Source organism: Talpa occidentalis, unplaced genomic scaffold (genome assembly GCF_014898055.3).
Source record: "Talpa occidentalis isolate TD23 unplaced genomic scaffold, MPIMG_talOcc4v2.1 talOcc4.7, whole genome shotgun sequence".
In the NCBI taxonomy this organism is placed as follows: domain Eukaryota; kingdom Metazoa; phylum Chordata; class Mammalia; order Eulipotyphla; family Talpidae; genus Talpa; species Talpa occidentalis.
Window position 1 is genome coordinate 39264354 of NW_023605083.1, and position 16970 is coordinate 39281323.

The 16970-nt window shown below is 46.8% G+C and overlaps 1 protein-coding gene across 2 annotated transcripts in view; it reads left to right on the top strand.

Annotated features, from left to right (window-relative positions):
• The first annotated feature begins 11102 nt into the window (after window positions 1–11102).
• GSN (gelsolin) overlaps window positions 11103–16970 on the top strand; it is a 53702-nt gene continuing 47834 nt past the window's right edge. Inside the window, exon 1 of one of the 2 annotated variants that reach the window (XM_054688579.1) lies at window positions 11103–11123. The gene's annotated coding sequence lies outside the window, so the exon portion shown is untranslated. The remainder of the gene's footprint in view (window positions 11124–16970) is intronic. The other variant, XM_037495185.2, reaches the window with a different exon arrangement.

Sequence of the window (16970 nt, forward strand, 5' to 3'; positions counted from 1 at the left end):
CTCTTCACACACAGAGGTCATCTTTTTTAAAAAAGATTTATTTTTATTTATTTATGCATACAAGAATTGGGGTGTAGGCCAGAGGTGTGGGGTGGGGTGTGTGTGTATGAAAGGACTCACCAGAGACAGAGTGGGGAGCAGAACAGGTGGATCTACTGAAATACACTGCTGAGGGGAGCCACGGGCGAGACAGGAGAGGTCTGTTGAGCTATGTGGGTCAGCTCCCTAGGTGGGGATCAAACTCATGCTGCAGTGTCTGGATAGCTTGATAGCACTGAAACTTTAACCCCTGCACCACCAGGGAGGCCTCAGAGGTCATTTTTTACTTTCCCAGGGTTTTAAACTTTCTTCTCCAGCTGAGGCTATGGGTTTTGGCTTTGCACAACAACAGCTAAAATCCCTTGCAAGGATTTCTTCCCCAACACAAGAGCAATTTTCTCCAGAAGATGAATTATTCGGCCATCCCTTTAGCAATATGCACGCTCTGCAATCTTTGTGTCTCCACAGCATGTATTTTCCATTATTGCTCTATTTTGAATAGAAACTGCATTCAGATCATTTACAAATCAAAGGCAGCAAAGGGTATCCACAGAAAAATCTTTTTGTCCCCATCTACTAGCCACCAGCCACCAATACTCTCCCAAGAGATGACTGGTGCCTCCTGTTTCTTCTGTGTCTTTCCAAAGTGTTTTATACAAGTGTAAGCCAATATACATATCAAGTCTTTCCCCCTTTTAAATTTCTTTCACATTTGCTGATATCCCATGCATGCTGCTTTTCAGCTTGCTTTTTATTCATCTAAAAGTATAGACATGGCTGGGGGTGCTGTCTGGTTACAACGTGTGGCGGGGGATGAAAATGGATTACTCAGAGCCCATGCGCAGAACAGTGAGAGCCTAGAGGGACTACACCAAGAATGTGCAGCCCAGCTCCAAGGGCAGTCTCGTTTTTATTTAGAATCAGACAGAAAGTAAAAAGATTAAAGAAGCAAGCAGGCAAACGAAGAATGCACAAGTGTATAGGGGATGCGTAACCAGCTAGCCCCAGCCAAGGTTGAGAAATAAGGAGAAAGTCAAGGAAAGTCTCTGTATTTATGCTACTCTAGCCATAACACCAATTGCTGTTTCTGCACATGCTGTTTTCAGCAGGTTTAGATCCTCACACGGGACTTTTGCCCTGAGAGGTTCCTTATCAACTTTCCCTGTTTCTGCACACTGAGAGGCACAGAATAGTCAAAGCAAAGAATAATCAAGGCAAAGACACAGAATAGTTGAGGCACATAATAATACAAGTTCCCACAGGCTGCCCCTGTTTTAGTGTATGGAGTTTCACTATTCCGTAGTTTGCACTATAGTCTCACCATCCTGGGTATGTCTATTACATCACTCCTTTGAATAATTCCTTACGGGTGGACATCTAGGTGATTTCCCATTTTTGCTATTATAACCAATGTTGTCCTAATCACCTTGCAGGGATGCAATTTTGCACATTTTAAAAAGTATAACTATAGAAAAAAATTCCTGTAATTACTGGATCAAAGAGAATAAATACTCCAAAGGCCCTTCTTGGGGCTCGCAGTAATGTACACTCTCACTAGCTGTTAAGAGACTCAGTTTTCCCACATGTATTTCTAGAAAAATTCTTCTGGGGCCACATGGAAACTGGATTGAAGGAAAAGGACTTAGAAGTGCATATGAGAGAAATGGTGTGTCCTAGGTGAGGTAGAACCAGGGACAGTCACCCTCTTTGGGGGTTAGAGAAGCCATTCTGAAGATGAGGTCCTTGAAGATTCCAGGCATGAGAAGGAAACCTGTGCAACCCTGATGACTCTTTGTGAAAGTTTAATCTAAAGAGCTGTTTTGGGACGAATAAAAATGTATGCCTGAGGATGTACCTTGTAGAATTAGCTGTAAGAGTGGGAAATAAGAGAGCATTTGATAAGGTTAACTACTGATGATATTGGAAGTCTATGTACAAGCAAAGTGCAATAAAATAACACCAACAGCCACAATAATAGTGGCAATGACTGCTACTATGTGTCAGACACTGGGCTAAATATTACACATGCATTTTTTAAAAAAGAAATCTCTAATAATCTTATACCAGTTCTCTTGTTTTCAGTTTACAGATGAGAAAACTGAGAATCAAAAACAATGAGTAACTTGCAAAAACAATATAACAGGGAAATCGCAGAGCCAGGATCCCACAGATGTGTGTGTGACCCCAAAGCCTGTGCTCTCACCCAGTAGAATGCCTCCTTCCGTTAGCTTGATGAACTTCAGAGCTCTGGGGGAGGTGTTGCTGGAGATGAGGTGAGAAAATGAAGGTTCTGGAGGATGTATGGCTTTTACAGGGGAAATATGAAGACAGTATCACAACCTGGAAAAATGTTTGTTAAATAAGATAACAAGGGGAAAACACTCAGTGTATAATTATTTAAATGTGAGTATGACGATTGTATAAAAACAGGAAGACCTGGGAAGGGTCACAGCATTTCAGGACAGTCCTGGGTTTGAAGTTTCTGATTATCATCAGTCCTAAGTCAGGGCCCATGTCCTGACTTTAGGAGAATGGGAGAAATATGGCTAGTTTATTTAAAACTAAAGATTTTGTTACGACATTTCAGTAGTTACTGCATTTTTAATAACAAGACAGGTATGTATTTAAACAGGTAAGTATTGTGGAACAAAATCTGATATCGTGATTTGATTAGAAATACATTGTTTGGTCTTTGTTCCTGGCTATTGGCCAGAACTCCTAAAGCCTTTGAATTTCCAAAGTGATAAAGGTATTAAGAACATCTCTTGTTCTATAGGTGGTCTTTGACCCCAGTTCTGAGCCAAGCTCCTAAATCCCTTGGAATTTCCCCAGGTGATAGGAGGGAGCCACTATTGTTTTGCTGTGGAGATTCTTGGTGGACTCAGGGAGACCTTCAGCATGGGGGCTGGTCCCCAGAAAGGCTAGGATTAGAAACTCACAGGAAGGGGAGAAGAGCTAGAAAAGGAATCATTGGTAATGGCTATGTGACCAGGCCTCCACAAAAACCCCATATCTATATCTGTGCTGTTGGAGAACTTCGGGGCTGCTGAACATTGAGAGGTGCAGAGTGGTGGTGACGCAGAGAGAGCCTGGAAACTCCTTGCTCCTACCTTGTGTAATGCATCTCTTCCATCCGGCTGCCCCAGAGTTATATCCTTTTATGATAAACTGGCAACCTTGTAAGTGAATTGTTTTCCAAGTTCTGTGAGCTATTCTAGCAAATTATCAAACCTGAGGAGGGGGTCGTGGACACCCCTGATTTATATAGCTGGTTGTTCAGAAGCACCGGAGGTCTGGCTATTGGTGTCTGAAGTGGGGGCTGGGACACTCAAGCAGGACTGAGCCATTAACTTATGGGATCTGGGTAGTTCATGTCAGACTCAACTGAATTGTCCGACACTCACTGAATGTCACAGAATTGGTGGGTGTGGGAAAATCCCCATGATTTAGTGTCAAAAGGAAAATTTTGTGTAGTAGTAGACAAGAAACAGTTTCCTTTTTACACACACACACACACACACACACACACACACACACACACACACACACACGCTACAGTGTTACAGTGAATCCAACTTTTTAAAATATGAAACTTGGAAAAACCAGGGGGTGATATTTGATACAAAACAAGGTTAAGGAAGCAGACATTTTGAGAGGGTATCTTAGCCTTACTAATTAATGTAAATTGATATGTCTTGCCTATTCATTCAAAGGCTACTCTGGTCATTAGATTTCTGTGGTGATTGTTTTTTAAGGTTAGCCTTGACCGACTCCATTATAATTTGTTTTTCCAGCAATCAAACAAGCAGAATTCAAAGAGGAGTCTTACATTTATTTCAAATAGTGAAAATTAGAGCTATCAACTGGTTGTTTCAGAAAAGTTACTTGGAATTTTCTGTATTTGATTGTTCATCCTGCCTTTGTGTTAGTTCTCTTTAGTCATTTCATTCTTTCATGCACATTTACTACTCTCTTTTTGGGGGGCTGGTTCTTTGCTGGGAACTGGGAGCATCATAATGAAGAAAACGTGGTCTCTGCCCCCCAAACTGAAGATACAGGGAAGGCTCAGGGAATGTTAAGATAGGCAATTGCAGGGAAAAGAATTAGGGTGCAAAGCCTTGTCAGTATCAAGGTGACAGAAAGCATGATCTGCTAGGGGATTATCAGGTGACTCAGTGGCAGAGTTGTATAGGATTGAGGTGAGAGGGATAAGATGAGGCTGGGGAGATAAAGCAAGATCACATCTTGGCTGGCCACCAAGGCCAGGCTAAAGGAACTTGGCATTTGAATGGTGGTAAAATGTAGAGCTTACTAATCCGTGGCTCTTGGCACATAAGGTTCCTGGAGCTTTCATGGGTCCCCTAAAACTGGACGATAATGATGGCATTTTGTGCCATGATCAAGTTACACACTTTAAAAGAAGCCACAGGTTATCTACTGAGGATTTAACTGCTTTTCTTTGGGGCTCTAGAGAATGATAAACTTGAAATGCCTCTTGGGTAATTAATTCACCTTTAACTACCTATAGGATGCTCCCTCATCCCTGCAGGGGGATGGGTAGGCCATCTGGAAACAAATAAGAGGGAGGTTTGGAGTTACTCAGGGTGGATCTGCAGACAAATGTTGATCTGGAGCTCCTGGCTGGCAGGTATCATGGCGAATAGCCGTGTTTCTTAACTGAGCACCAGGTCTGGCTAAGACTGAGGGAGCTGGACAGTGCCCAGAGACCCCTGGCTCCTACCTGGAACACCTGCACCTGCAGGGCCATCTGTCAGAGGTCAGGGTGAAGCAGCAGGACTGTGTGGCAGTGAGAAAGCAAAATTCCAGAGCAAAACTCCAGACTGCTGGGTGTGGGTGTGAGCTCACCCCCTCCCTGCTGGGCTATTTGGGCCTCAGAGCCTGGGGGGCATTCAGGAGGAGACAAAAGCTCCATCAGGAAACTGCTTCTTGCTAATAATCAAGCCTTGTTTCTCAAGGTGTAGTTTCCATTTGAGGAGAAAAAGAACTGAAGTAATTCTATATGCCTGGTGAGTTTTTGGAGACATTCTTACAAATTGCAGATGGAAAACAAGACCGCCTAGGGGGACTTAACCTAAAGCCTAAGGTTTTGAAGGGCAGTCTCACCAGACAGGTGCCTGCTGACTCTCCTTAGGACAGGAAGACCTTCTGGCCAGTGCAGCAGAAGCAGGGGCTAGAAAAACTCCTGGTTTTATGAATCAAGTGTGACCTCTTCTAGAGACGGTTATTTTTATTGTCCTAGTTTGCAGATAAGACAATGGAAGCTCAGGCCTCTCTGGTGGCTCAGGTGGTTGAGCCGGTTGAGCGCAGCCCTGTGAAGCTGTCCGCAGCCTCTGCAGTGCCGGTTTGATCCCCGCCAGCCGCAGAGCAACCCACATGGCACGGCAGACCTCTCCTGTCTTGCCCGCTGCTCACCTCAGCAGTGTATTTCAGTTAATCTGCCTGTTCTGTTCCCCACTCTGTCTCTGGTGAATCCTCTCATCCCTCACATCTCTGGCCTGTATCCCGGTTCTTGTATAAATAAATAAATCTTTGAAAAAAAATTTGTCTTTAAAAAAAAAAAGACAATGGAGGCTCAAGGAATGAGTAACTTGTCTGGAATCATTCTGCAAGACAGAGGCATGACAAGGAGTGAAGTCCATGCTCCAGTTCCCCCGGGCAAGTCTATCTGGACCCCAGCAAAGTGCTGAAGACGGTGGTGAGAAAAGAGAAAGGGGAGACGAAAGAAAAAGAAGCACAAAAGGAGGTGCCAAGCCCAGGAGGGAGATTAACTTTTCACTCAAACCTTAATCCAATCAGCTGGTGTGTGTGTGTGTGTGTGTGTGTGTGTGTGTGTGTGTGTGTGTGTGTGTGTGTGGTTTCTCCAAATTCCAAAGAAGGTAATGATTTCTGGGCTGATTGTGTTTCCACTACAACTTGGGGCACAAGATACAGGGACTGTTTGAAAAGCTCATTGTTCCGGGTTGTGATAATATAACTCTCTGTAAACTGTGCAGTCCAGCGGACAAAGTACCGCTCCCTCCCACCCCACTGGTGACCTGTGGGGACAGCTGAATGCCTTGTGGTCTGCTGAGCCCAGAAGAGTGGGGCTGGGCTTTCAGAAACAGCTGGGCTGATTCATCTAGAACAAAAGCTAGCTCTGCCTGCTAAATCCCTGGCAGGCAAGCTCTTAGAGGCCTGTGGGCCCTGTGCCCCTCTGCAGAAACTTCTTCATCCAGCCCCAACAGTGTCAGTCTCCTGCCTGAGAGCCCCTCACAGCTTCCCGATGCCCATCCCTGAGCCTGTCCTATTCTCAGCCCTACCCAGGAGGCACTGGCTTGCTACTGCAATCTGGGTCCTTGTCCCAGCTCTGTCATTTCCCAGTTGTGCAACACAAACAAGCAATCTCACTTCTCTGAGTCTCGCTTTTTCTTTTCTTTTTTAAAGATTTATTTATTTGTTTATACAAGCACTGGGTACAGTCAGAAGCACGGGAGGGTGAGAGAATTCACCAGAGCCAAAGCAGGGAGCAGAACAGGCAGACTGACGAAGTACACTGCTGAGGGGAGCAGCGGGCATGGCAGGAGAGGTCTGTGCGCCATGAGGGACCCTCACCCGGAGGCTGGTGATGGAACCGGCACTGCAGAGGCTGCGGGCAGCTTTGCAGCCCAGCGCTCAACTGCTGTGCCACTGAGGAGGCCCTGAGCCTCGCTTTTTCTATCTGTGAACTGGGAGTAAGAGAAATTTCAATTTGAGAAATCTGTGAAATCATCCCCAGAGTAAGAGCTGGTGAGCATGACTGTCCTGTTGCTGTCTGTTACTAACTCTGTACGCTGCCTTCCAGACACATTGGTACATGTTTACTCATCTTAACCCCTTACATGCCATTACCTGTGGGGGGCCAGTAATACCAGCTATTGTTGACAGAGACTTTTTACACCCCAGGGTTTGCAGCAAGCAGTTGACATAAATAAATTCATTTCATTTTCCTGCAACTCTTTGAGGTGAATGATATTATCAGACAAGGAGACTGAGCCGCAGAGAAGTTAAATGACTTGAGGGATCCTCCAAGACTGGCTCACTATCTCCTTTGTGGTCTTCTTGACCCCTGTCTGTGTGCCCCGCCTCTCTTCCTCCTCACCCAGAGCTTTATCTATCTCGCAGCCTCCTATTTCCTTGGCCACAGGCCTTGCAAAGAGCAAGTGTATGACCAATGCCTCTCTGTGTCCTCAGCCCCAATCACAGGGCTTGACGCAATTGGTACTGGGGAAACCAGTAAGTACACAAGGAGTAGGGACAAACCAGAACCCATGAACTTCTTATGTGGGTACAGAAAGAAAGGACAAAGATAGCACCACTTCAAGATTTTATGTGTGTGTGTATGAGAGAAGGGGTTTTAGGATTTTCTTTTTACTTGTGAAGCACAACTATTTAGAGTCTTTCTTAAAATAATTCTATATTTCTTAAACAACTCCAAATGCCTTCCATATAAAGAAAAAGTGAGTTGTCTTCAAACATTTTAATGAGTGTACGGGAAAGAGCCTAACGTCAGGCCCTAACATGGTCAAGATGAAATAAATTGTTCCCAATCCTGAATAGGGGGTGTGGGCAAGACCTGCTCTCTCTCATCTTTCTTGCTTTTCGATGGGAGGAAGAACCTGGGCTTTGGAAACAGACCTGGCTTCCAACCCCAGCCTATCACTCGCCCAGCAGTGGAACCAGAAGCAGGTTACTTACCTCTGCTGAGTCTGTTTATTTATTTGAAAATTGAAGACAGTGCCTTTGATAATGGTTGTGAAACTTCATTGAAATAACGGCTTTGTTCTTTACTAAGTCTCCCCAAAGTGAGGCAATTTTCATTTGATTACATGAGTGCCGCTGTTGTATGTCAGCTGTGTGTGGCTGTAGCAGACAGATTGGCAGAATGAGGGAGGGCACCTGGGTGCTTTTGTAATTTTCTTGGAAATCTTACCTGGGAGGCTGGATGGAGGGGACATTAGAATCAGTGACCCTCACTGAAGCTCATGCTGTTCAGCATCTCACTGGCATCTGTGGGACACAATTACAGAATCGTGCCTGCCAGGAACCCAATGACGTGGAAACATATAAACTGTAGGTTTCATGAGTGAGCTGTCAGTAATTGCATTGGACCTATATTGTCAGTTATTAAAATATCGGGCAAACCCATTCCAGCCCCAGGCATGCAGGAAAGACCAGGACGGGCAGCTCTTGGAAAGCCAAGTGCAATCCTCTCCTGATTCCATCCGAGGCACCCAACTTACTCTATCTGATCAAACCCATTTCCTGATGAATTAATACAATGCAAAATCGCTAAGTATCTGCTTTGTTCCAAGGACCATTTGACACTGGGATATATTGAAGAAAACAAACGAACACACCCTTTCCTTGCACTGAGCTTTTCTTTATAATTTATTTAATTATAGGTTCATATAAATTAATTTTTATTGCAGGCTATGGTTTACAACATTCCTGGAAATTATAAACAGTCTGTGACTTGCTTCAAGCTGGCTCACTGAGGGGCTCAGGCTGAAACATGTAACAGACACCTTCCTTTTCTAGACCTGTCTTCCTCCAACCTCCGCATTCTTCTTATCTGCACCTTCTTACTTATCTGCACCTTTAGCAGAAGATGCTTCCTGTACCTCCTGATAAGTCAGATGATGGTTAGCATAAAATTTTAATAAAGTATTTTTAAATTAAGGTATGTCCATTGTCTTTTAAGACTTTATGCTATTACACACTTAATAGACTGCAGGAAAGTGCAAACATAAATTTTGAGTGCACTGAAAGAAAAAAAATGTGTGAGTCATTTAATTTCCATATTTGTTTGATTGCAGTGGTCTGGAAGCGAACCTGCAGTCTCTGAGTTGTGCCTGGACAGTACAGCCTGAGCAGTCTTCATGCATGCAAAACAAAGCACTAGGAATTTGCTTGATCTTCTGATGTAATATTGTTATCTCTGTCATCATCACACTGTTATTTTGTATTATTTCTGTTGACAGCCTGGGTGATGGATTTCTTCAACACCAAATGGAGCAATCATGGGGCCAAATGTGCTAACCTCTCTGCATTTTTGGCCTCAGCTTCCCCTTTTCTAACCTGAAGATAAATATTCTCTAATGTTCCCTCCACCCAGATATAATATTCTCCAGTTCCATGGAGACACAGACCCAGAGGTTTACCTCTCTTGGCCTGGGAGAAGTTGCTGGAGTTGGAAATGATAGGTTAGATAATTCCACGCATGTGTACACTGGGGATTATAATCAAAGAGCTCAGAACCAAAGAGCTGTGTGGCTGCCCTTCTCCCCAGATGCGCGACAATGGACCACACCAGGCTCTGGAAAAAGCAGAGTGGCAGAGAGGGGGGAAGCACCCAGCTTAAATTCTCATAGAAAGTGGAAGTGGGCAGTTTCCCAAGCTGGGAAAGGTGGCAGCATGTGACCTAGGAGAGGGGGCCAAGCACTCAGTATGCAGCCCTCTCTGTGCCTTGAGCTATTCTGAAAACTGTACTTGGTAATGTCTGTCTCCCGCGTGGGGGAGGGGAGGCCGAAGGGCAGTACCTCAGGGGAAGCCCAGGGCATGGCACCAGGTGTTCAGGAAGAGATTCCTGGAATTATGAGTGTAATGCAAAGTGAGGGGGCAAGAGGAAGTGCCAGGCTGGCATATTCCAGGCCAGGAAATGGGGGTCTTGTCTTTTCTGTTACTTAGCATGAGCTTTTCCTGCCTGATTCCCTGGGCTCTGCAATTACCAACTTGGTGCATGCCAGCTTGTGTTAGAGGGAGATTCACAGTTGACCATGGGCTGCTGCTAACACCTAGCCAGGGAGTGGGCATCTGGGCCATGCAGTCCAGTCTCCTGTTTCTGATTCCTCCCAATTTGGAGTCGCAGATGCTTGCACCTGCACAGTAGGAGGCTCTCCTCACGCCCTGCACCATCTTAAATGGCTATTTCTCAAATGCATGTCAGATGCTGTTTAAAAATAAACTTGCACGCATCTTTTTGACAGTGTGGGATTTCTCCATAGTACCTGCCACCACACTAACAACTTCATTTATAGGGGACCCGGAGCACCTGCATTGTGCGGAGAGCCCTCAAAATAGTTCCATGAAGAGGCAGTTATCAAGCCCACTTTACAGATGAGGAAATTGAGACGTTGACATGTGAAATCATTTGCCCAAAATGACAGGGGAGAAAATATGCTGTGCGCGTGCTTGCGTGTGTGGTGGTGTTGGTGTGTGTGTGTGTGTGTGTGTGTGTGTGTGTGTGTGTGCGCGTGTGTCTGGTTCAGGCCGTCTGACGCCATGACCCCAATCAATGTTCTAATTTAAGGGCAGGGATGCGCTTCACATTTCTTGTTTCTTAGTTCCAAATGAAGTTTGAAATCACTCTTTTTCAATCCTTTCCCTGGCTCTAGCCGGGTTTGCACACCCTGCTTTCCCGGTGGCGTCTTTCACCCCGCCGGGGCTTTGTCTGCAGACGCTGGTCCTCCCCTGCGGCTCAAGCCGGCCTCCTGGTGCTCTGGCTCCCTGAAAGGCACCCCGTGGACACTGCAAGAGCCCGGCGCGCAGAGCACCCCAGCAGGCCTTCGGGCCCAGCGCAGCCCAGGCGCGCCTGCATCTCCTGCACCTCCTGCATCTCCCGCGTCTCCCGCATCTCCCGCGTCTCCCGCATCTCCCGCATCTCCCGCGTCTCCCGCGTCTCCCGCATCTCCCGCGTCTCCTGCATCTCCCGCAGGTCTCCCGCTCAGTTTCCTCCCGCGCAAACTAGGGCGCGCGAAGCCCTCTCTGCGCCGAGGCTGCGAGGAGCTGGCAGTGTCGCGGGGTGCACTCCCAGAACCCCAGACCGAGCGCCCGCCATCCTCCCGGCGCCTCCGGGAGGGCCCGGCTCCTCCCCTCGCCCTCCCCGCCCGGCCCGGCCGCCCCGCCCCGCCCCAGGGCCGCCCCGCCCGCCCGCGCCCTGCCCACTGCTGCCCCGAGCGCCGCGACCCAGACCCGCGCCCCGCCGCCCGGAACCCGCCGAGCGCAGCTGGACCCCGAGGCCGCCGTCGCCCGCGCCGCAGCCGCAGGTAGGGCAAGGGGTGGCCCTGCCCGGGCGCCTGGGCCCGCGCCCTGCCCTGCGGGTCGGAGCCGGCCGGAGCCTGGAGCCCGGTCCCGGGGCGCGGGCATCGCCGAGGAGGGGCGCCCTCTCGCCTCGCTGGTCTTTCGAGCTGGGCTGGGGGCTAGGGCAGGAGGCGCGGGAGGGCCAGGCCTCGCCCGCGCCCCCCTGAGCCCCCGGAGTTAACTTTAACTGGGCGGGGCCGGGGTCACCCCAACTCGGAGTCCCGAGGGGGGCTTGCGGGCCAGCGGCGGCCGGCGCAGCCCGGGGGAGTGTGCGCGGCGGGTCCTGGACTCGCGGGTGGCAATGCCTTTGCCTGTCCTCTGTCGCCAAAGGAGCCCCAAGGCTCTCCTCTTTGGGAGCCAGGACTGTTAGAAAGTTCTTCCTTGTCTGAAGGCCGCTCGCGTTTGCTACCTGCAGGCGCTGTCTTCCCCATCCCGCGGGTAGGCGCCTTGCCTGACTCACCTGGAAACTTCTTTCAGAGTTGAGGACATTGATTGGAATCACCCTTTCTCCCTGGGCTCCTTTCAGGTTCAGCACCCACAACACATGGCTGCAGGGTGCCGGGGGCAGTGCAGCTGCTGCTCTGGGTGGTTGCCAAGGGCAAGCCCAGTCCTTGAAGTCTGGGTGGCTGGAGGACTGGCTTCTGTTGTGGCCCCTCACCTGCCCAGACAGCCACCCTGATCCTGCCCTCACACTTTGCTGGCAGCAGAAAGCGGCTCTAAAAAGCTCTTTAAAAATCAAAAATATTCAGCAAATACCCAGGCCCACAGCCTCTGGGGAGGTGCCTCCTTCTTTTGTTTGGCCTCTGGGGACTTTTCAAAGACATAATCCTGCACATCCTGTTCTCCCAGGACCACATATCTGACCTGGCACCAGCACCTCTGGCTGCACTGACACTTTACAGTGACCAGAGCTTTGGGGAGTCTCCTCCCGACCCCAACCCACAGTTGAGAAAACTCAAGGATCTGAGAGTTTGCAAGTTTGCAACTGGCTCCTAGTCACACTGGGAGGAAGGGGCAGGGCTGGAAACCCCATCCAGTGGCCCTTAGCTGACTCCTAGCTCCTGGGGGCTTTTTCTTGAATGTTCCATTCACTAAGTGATGGGGCATTCTTTTCCCCCACATGTCTAGGGTGTGCTGCTGGGTTTCTCAGGGATGTTAAGGGGAAGAGGTTTGGAAAAGAGGAAGAACAGGCCAGGGGCAGGCACAGTCAGGACCCAGCTCCTTTGAAACTCTGTTTTCCTTTCTAGGGCCTCGCTATTTATAATGTCAGGGAAATTATAAACAGCTGGGGGAGCTTGGGTTGGCATCGGGTGAATTACATAGCAGCAAAGGAGGTTTCCATGTGAATCAGGGAAGGGAATTTTGCTCCAGAATTTTCCATAGTCATTTTTATTATGGATCGTAACACGAAGCTGGGAAAGCAGGCAGCTTCCTGGAGGGGACGTTGCAGGGTTTGCCTCTCTCGGTATTTCCTTCCTTCCCTCCTTTCTTGATTGACACTCTTCTGGGCCTTACTTCTGTGGCTTGCCCTGTGAGGGCCTGATAGCCCAAGAGGAGGACAAAGCTCTTTGTCCTCAAGAAGCTCCCCATCTATAGTAGTCAAGACAATCATGCCATAGGAGAGTTACTACAACCTGTGAGAGGGGTGACTAAATCTTTCTGGGTAACCCAGACCTCAGAAATGAGTAATCATTTACCAGGAGGTGAGGAAATTGGGAGCAAAGACATTCTAAGAAAAGGAATAACTTGTGCAAAGGCACTGAGATTTTCTGAGCAATCCAAGTGACTGTAATGGAGGGGGAGTGACAGCTGGGGTAGTGGGAGCTGAGATTGTGAATAAAAATGAAACTAGATTGTAAGCTAAGGGTTTGGCCTTTATCCTAAAGGCAGTGAGAGGCTAAGAAAGGTTTTTGGCCAGTGCAGTGATTAAAAAACAACCAACCAAAACTAACTCTCATTCATCTGGTGACTCGTGTAGGGGGTGCACTGGAAGGGGCTAACCTGGAGGTAGGGCACCCTGAGGAGCCTGGTCTGATCCAGAGCAGGCACCCCTGAGATCCTGGAAACCCAGCTGAAGATCTGGAACCTGCGATCAGTTTCATCTAAAAGTAGTTAATAGCCTTATAGTTATTGGATAAGGCTACAAAATTATTTTGACTCTTTCAGTGTTGTTCTTTTTCTTCTTTTAAATTATTTATTTTTTTAAATATTTATTTATTTAAAAAACCAGCCATGTTAGTGGGGTCGGGCACACTTGGCTCGTGCTCTTGACCAGGCAGGTTTGGTGTCGGCGGGTCATTTGGGATTCCAGGTCGGCAGAACAGGTAGGACACATTTAAGAATTTATCTCCCTCTTTTCTCCCTGAGTTGTACATTTCCTCATTCCCTTTCCCTTGTAAATAAACTTTTTGTTAACCTTTAAAAAAAAAAGAAAAGTAAGATTTATTTACTTATACATACAAGAATTGGGGTACAGGCCAGAGGTGTGGTGGCAGGGGGGAGAGGATTCACCAGAGACAGAGTGGGGAACAGGCAGGCGGATCTACTGAAATACACTGCTGAGGGTTGCTGCAGGGAGATAGGAGAGGTCTGCTGCGGCATGTGGGTCAGCTGCGCGGCCGGCCGGAGATAGAACTCATGCTGCAGAGGCTGTGGGTAGCTTCACAGTGCTGTGCTCAACCCCTTGCGCCACCAGGGAGGCCCCTATTTTATGTTTTTAAAATTATTTTTAAAGGGAAAAATGTTGTTAAAAGAAAAGCTTTTCCAAAAAAAGCTTCTGCAAAACTTATGCGTTTTGGGGGGCAAGAGAAAGAGACCAATTCAGGCAAAATAAAGTAAAAATATCCCCTCCCTTTCAAATGAGTGAGCGTGTGTTGTGGGTTTCTGAAGCTGACTTCCCCTCTCCTCCCCTCCCCCTCTCTCTGGGACCACATCAGCCTTTGAAGAACAGAACAGAGAAAGGCAGTGGGCATGGTGGACTGGCAAAGTTTGGCATCAGAAGGCCTGGGCTTGGGTCCTGATGTTGCCACTGACAGGCTATAGGGCGACTGTGCCTATGAACGCCTTTTTCTCCAGGCCCCAGTGTCCACCCTGCCCTGGGAGTTGGACAGGATAATGACTGGCTTACCCCGCTCTGATGACCTGTGAGTCACAGAGCTTTGTGCTCAGTACGTGAGCACGGATCTCACTTGCGCAAACCAAGAGGAGACCACAACAGTCACCAGGTCTCAGTCATTGAATCCAGCCTGAGATTCAGCTACTATTGGTCACTTTGGTCTTTGTGGACCAAACTTATTGTCCCATTTTGCAGATAAGGAAGTTGAGGCCTGGGATTCATTTATGGTTCCTTTTCCCATTTCTACAAGAGGAACAGCCATGACCACCGCACGTAACCCGCTTCCTGTGTGTTCACCCTTTGTTTTCACCGTTTTATTTAATCTTCTAACAGAGGAGATGCTGACTCAGTGCTATACAGATGAGGAAATTGAGGCTAGCCTCGAGGAGATGGAATGACTTTCTCTTCTTGGAGTCTCATAGTGGGCCTGAGGGTGTCATCAGGCAGCCCATTTTATAGATGAGTAAACTGAGGCTGCAGAAGTGAGCAGTCATGCCCAGGGCCCCCCAGAGGAAGGTTAGGTCGCTGGACTCTTTCAGGGTGATTGCTTGTTCTGACTCGCCAGATCCTCTGCATCTCTGTATTCAAGCATGACTGTAGGGACTGCAGTGTTCTTCCTGGGCTGTATAGTATCTCTGGAACTTCCTTTTCCCAAGTGGGGTCTGGAAATGATTGACCCACAGGACCTCTCAGATAACGCCAATAAGGGGTCATAGTGTGGGAGTAGATTCTGTTGAACTGGTTAAGCCAACAGTTTTATACTTACCCACCTCACCAAGGATATCATCTGATTTATTTGCCAAGTAACAAATGTGATTTATTTGCTAAGTAACAAAAGTGTATGGTACATGTGAGCCTTTGGGGTGGGGCAGGGGCTATATTTTCCTTCTGGAGTGGCTGGGCTGGGCCCTTGGTGGGTACTCGGTAAATACCAGTGAATTTTTGGGGAGTGGCAAAGTGGTATGGGTGTGATACCCATGGAGTATGGGGTGCTTTTTTCTCCTCTTCTTCCTTTTTTCAAGGAACATTTTCTTTTCTTTTTTTTTTCTAATAACAGGAAATTTAGAAAAATTAAAAAAACACAAAATTAAAAAAAAAAAACCATAAAACTACCCATAAGTCTACCAACCAGAGATAATCGATAATCACTGCTAACATTTGGGTGCTTATCCTTCCTGATATTTTCAGCACATTTTTTACCCCCACATAATTGTGGTCCTACTGCATTTATAATTTTCTATTTTGATTTTTTTCCCAGCAGTACTTTCTCATGCTATTAAGGACTCTACATTTATTTTTTTAAAAGAGTTTTAAAAGTATACTATATCTAGATACACAAATGCATGTTTATTGCTATTAAAGTCTTCCATCCCAAGAGTTCGGGGAATTAAAGAAGTGAAATAATACATTTTATTTGTAAACACCAAGTTTTACTTTTTTATTATGAAAACAATATATGTGAACTTGATTTTTTTTATTATTCTCTATGATTATATCTATGATGTGACTATACCTGATACTCTGTTAGTAAGTATTAGGCTGTTTATAGATATTGCTGCAATGAACATCCTAGTGCATAAATTATTATTTCATTATTTCTGAAAGAGGAATGCAAGAGTTAGAGGCGCTGGGTCAGAAGTGACACATTTTACAGCTTTTGATAAATTTTGCCAAAGTGCTACCCAGAAAGGTTGAGCCACTGCTATGTCAGAAGTCTCACTACCTGTGAGACTTTCCTGACAATCCTGCTTCATCCATTCATGTAGCAAATACCTTTGCACAGTTCAGCATCAGTAAAGGGTCACAGATCCCAGGTTGAAGAAGCCAAAAAGCTCTTCCCCTTCTAGTTTCTACTTAGCGGTTGCCCTAAGACTTGAGCAAATCTCTGGGCTTCAGTGTCCTCACCTGCAAAGCTAGGACTTCATCTCTAATTTCATGGATTCATGGGAAAATGTCTAACACACTGGGTGGCATGTGTGATCACTCAGGTGCCAGGAGCTTTTTCTTTTTCAAATTATCTGATTCAAATCTGCCTGATTCACACAGGCACAGCTCTCTCCCATTTTATGGACTCAGAGAGGGACTGGCCATGTGTTCTTGGCTTCCTGAGTTTCAATTCAGGAAGCAATAGTCCAGTTGAACTATGTCATTCAGGAGGTAAAACAGGCTTCTTTTGTGGGCTAGCCTGGAACCTTCCCCTGTCTGCCCCAATGGTATCTCTGTTTCTTTTGGAAAGTGTGTTCTGAGTCTTCTTTCTATAATCTTTCAGAAGGTGGGAGTTGCCAGCCTTGCATTTTAGTGGTCTTTTTAAAAAGACCATAAAATTCAGGGTTGCATAAAATTCCATTTTTTTCATACATGATTTAAATTGTATTTTAAATGCACCAGGGCTTCATCTGAGAGCTTTTGAGAGATGTGGAATGTCAGGCTCCACCCTCAGGGTTGCCATATTTAGCAAATAAAAACAGAGGACACCAGTTCTATTTGAATTTCAGATAAATACTGAGTAATTGTTTCCCATGAGCATGTCTCCTGAAAATTTGGGACATATTTACACCAAAAAAAAAAAAAAAATGTGGCTGAAGTTCCAGTTTAACTGGCATTGTCCTATGTTTTATCTGGCACCCCAACCCATTCTGGACCTACGGAGTCAGAATCTGCATTTTCACAAGATCTTGTGATTCCTGTGCAAATGCAA